Source organism: Bos indicus x Bos taurus, chromosome 6 (assembly GCF_003369695.1).
Source record: "Bos indicus x Bos taurus breed Angus x Brahman F1 hybrid chromosome 6, Bos_hybrid_MaternalHap_v2.0, whole genome shotgun sequence".
Lineage (NCBI taxonomy): Eukaryota > Metazoa > Chordata > Mammalia > Artiodactyla > Bovidae > Bos > Bos indicus x Bos taurus.
In genome coordinates this window covers 2,797,658-2,801,338 of record NC_040081.1, presented here as the reverse complement: position 1 = coordinate 2,801,338, position 3,681 = coordinate 2,797,658, and the positions used below count along the sequence as shown (strand labels likewise).

The 3,681-nt window shown below is 39.9% G+C and overlaps 1 pseudogene; it reads right to left on the bottom strand.

The window, feature by feature from the left end:
* Positions 1-295: 295 nt before the first annotated feature.
* On the bottom strand, positions 296-352 carry LOC113894813 (annotated as a pseudogene).
* Positions 353-3,681: the final 3,329 nt, after the last annotated feature.

Here is a 3,681-nt window from a genome sequence, read left to right as displayed (position 1 = left end):
TCTATTTAGTTCTTTGGCCCATTTTTTGATTGGGTCATTTATTTTTCTGGAGTTGAGCTGTATGAGTTGCTTGTATATTTTTGAGATTAGTTGTTTGTCAGTTGCTTCATTTGCTATTATTTTCTCCCATTCTGAAGGCTGCCTTTTCACCTTGCTAATAGTTTCCTTGGTTGCGCAGAAGCTTTTAAGGTTAATTAGGTCCCATTTGTTTATTTTTGCTTTTATTTCCAATATTCTGGGAGGTGGGTCATAGAGGATCCTGCTGCGATGTATGTTGGAGAGTGTTTTGCCTATGATGCTAATCTTCTCTGTATCGTTCCAATTTTAGTATATGTGCTGCTGAAGTGAGCACTATGCTGCCAAAGCGAGCACTGTCTCTGCTTTTTAATATGCTATCTAGGTGAGTTGTAGCTTTTCTTCCAAGAAGCAAGCATCTTAATTTTATGGCAGCAGTCACCATCTGCAGTAATTTTGGAGCCCAAAAAAATACAGTCTGTCACTGTTTCCATTGTTTCCCCATCTATTTGCCATGAAGTGATGGGACCGGATGCCATGATCTTAGTTTTCTGGGTGTTTAGTTTTAAGCCAGCTTTTCCATGCTCCTCTTTTACTTTCATCAAGAAGCTCTTTAGTTCTTCTTCACTTTTTGCCATAAGAGTGGTGTTATCTGCATATCTGAGGTTATTGATATTTCTCTTGGCAATCTTGATCCCAGCTTGTGCTTCTTCCAGCCCAGAGTTTCTCATAATGTGCTCTGCATACAAGTTAAATAAGCAGGATGACAATATTCAGCCTTGACATACTCCTTTTCCTATTTGGAACCAGTCTATTGTTTCATGCCCAGTTCTAACTGTTGCTTCTTGACCTGCATATAGATTTCTCAGGAGGCAGGCCAGGTGGTCTGGTATTCCCATCTCTTAAGAATTTTTCAGTTTGTTGTGATCTATACAGTCAAAGGCTTTGGCGTAGCCAACAAAGAAGAAGTAGATATTTTTCTTGAACTCTCTTGCTTTTTCAATGATTCAACAGATGTTGCCAATTTGATCTCTGATTCCTCTGCCTTTTCTAAATCCAGCTTGAACATCTGGAAGTTCACATACTGTTGAAGCCTGGCTTGGAGAATTTTGAGCATTACTTACCAGCGTGTGAGACGAGTGCAATTGTGTGGTAGTTTGAGCATTCTTTGGCATTGCCTTTCTTTGGGATTAGAATGAAAACTGACCTTTTCCAGTCCTACGGCCACTGCTGAGTTTTCCAGATTTGCTGGTATATTGAGAGCAGCGCTTTCACAACATCATCTTTTAGGATTTGAAATAGCTCAACTTGAATTCCATCACCTCCACTAGCTATGTTCATAGTGATGCTCCTAATGCCCACTTGACTTCACATTCCAGGATGTCTGGCTGTAGGTGAGTGTTCACACCATCGTGGTTTTCTGGGTCATGAAGGTCTTTTTTGTATAGTTCTTCTGTGTATTCTTGCCAGCTTTTGTTAATATCTTCTGCTTCTGTTAGGTCCATACCGTTTCTGTCCTTTATTGTGCCCATCTTTGCATGAAAAGTTCTCTTGGTATCTCTAATTTTCCTGAAGAGATCTTTAGTCTTTCTCATTCTATTGTTTTCCTCTATTTCTTTGCATTGATGTCTAAGGAAGGCTTTTTTATCTCTCCTTGCTATTCTTTGGAACTCTTCATTCAAAGGGTGTATCTTTCCTTTGCCTTCAGGCACTCTGTCTATCATATCTAACCCTTGAATCTATTTGTCACTTCCACTGTATAATCATAAGGGATTTGATTTAGGTCATACCTGAATGATCTGGTGATTTTCCCCACTTTTTTCAATTTCAGTCTGAATTTGACAATAAGGAGTTCATGATCTGAGCCACAGTCAGCTCATGGTCTTGTTTTTGCTGACTGTAAAGAGCTTCTCCACATTTGGCTTCAAAGAATATAATCTATCTGATTTCAGTATTGACCATCTGGTGATGTCCATGTCTTCCCTTGTGTTGTTGGAAGAAGGTGTTTGCTATGACAACCCCTGGCAGTTGCCATAGAAAAAGTTACTTATTAACACTTTTATTGTCCTATCCCCACCATCTTTGTTGTTTCTAGATCTTGTTGTTATTCAGTCACTAAATCCTGTCTGACTCTTTGCAGTCCTGTGAATTGCAGCAGTCAGGTTTCACCATCCTTCACTGTCTCCCTGAGTTTGCCCAAACTTATGTCCATTGAGTCAGTGATGCCATCCACGATCTCATCCTCTATCATCCCCTTCCCCTCTTGCCCTCAATCTTTCCCAGCATTAGGGTCTTTTCCAGTGAGTCAGCTCTTTGTATCAGGTAGCCAAATATTGGAGCTTAAGCTTCAGCATCAGTTCTTCCAATGTATATTCAGGGTTGATTTCCTTTAGGATGGACTGTTTGCATCTCCTTGCTGTCCAAACAACTCTCAAGAGTCTTCTCCAGCATCACAGTTTGAAAGCATCAGTTTTTTGGCACTCAGTCTTCTTTATGGTCCAACTCTCTCATCCCTACATGACTACTGGAAAAACCATAGCCGTGACCATATGGACCTTTTTTGGCAAAGCATTGTCTCTGGTTTTTAATATACTGTATATGTACTGTATACTGTATATGTCATAGGTTTTCTTTCAAGGAGCAAGTGTCTTTTAATTTCATGGCTGCACTCACCATCTGTAGTGATTTAGGAGCCCAAGAAAGAAAAATCTGTCACTGTTTCCACTTTTTCCGCATCTAATGGCCATTAAGTGATGGGACCAGATGCCATGATCATTGTTTTTTTCAATATTGAGTTTCTAGTTTAGCTTTTTCACTCTCCTCTTTCACATTCATCAAGAGGCTCTTTAATGCCTCTTTGCTTTCTGCCATGTGTATGGTGTCATCTGCATATCTGAAGTTATTGCTATTTCTCCCAGCAATCTTGATTCCAGCTTGTGCTTCATCTAGCCCTGCATTTCACATGATATACTCTGCATATAAGTCAAATAAGCAGGGTGACAATATACAGCCTTGAAATTCTCCTTTCCCAATTTTGAACCAGACTGTTATTCCATGTTCAGTTCTAACTGTTGCTTCTTTACCTCCATATAGGTTTCTCAGGAGGCAGGTTAGGTGGTCTGATATTCCCATCTCTTTAAGAATTTTCCACAGTTTGTTGTGATCCACAGAGTCAAAGGCGTTAGCATAGTCAATGAAGCAGAAGTAGATATTTTTCCTGGAATTCCCTTGCTTTCTCTATGATCCGATGGATGTTGGCAATTTGATCTCTGGTTCCTATACCTTTTCTAAATCCAGCTTGTATATCTGGAAGTTCTCGGTTCACATATTGTTGAAGCCTAGCTTGTAGCATTTTGAGCATTACCTTGCTAGCTTGTGAAATGAGTGCAATTATGCAGTAGTTTGAACATTCTTCGGCAATGCATTTCTTTGGGATTGAAATGAAAATACCTTTCCCAGTCCTGTGGCCATTGCTGAGTTTTCCACATTTGCTGGCATATTTCTAGAGCTACAACCAGAGAAATTTTGGAAGGTACCAGAGGATAAGGTGAAAGTTTAGCCCCCGAGGAGATACAAGATAGATCATCACAGGAGTCACAGGATGTTGCCTTTATATATCAGTAGAAATCTGAGGAGCACTTAAGAGAATGAATCCCAGTGTTGCTG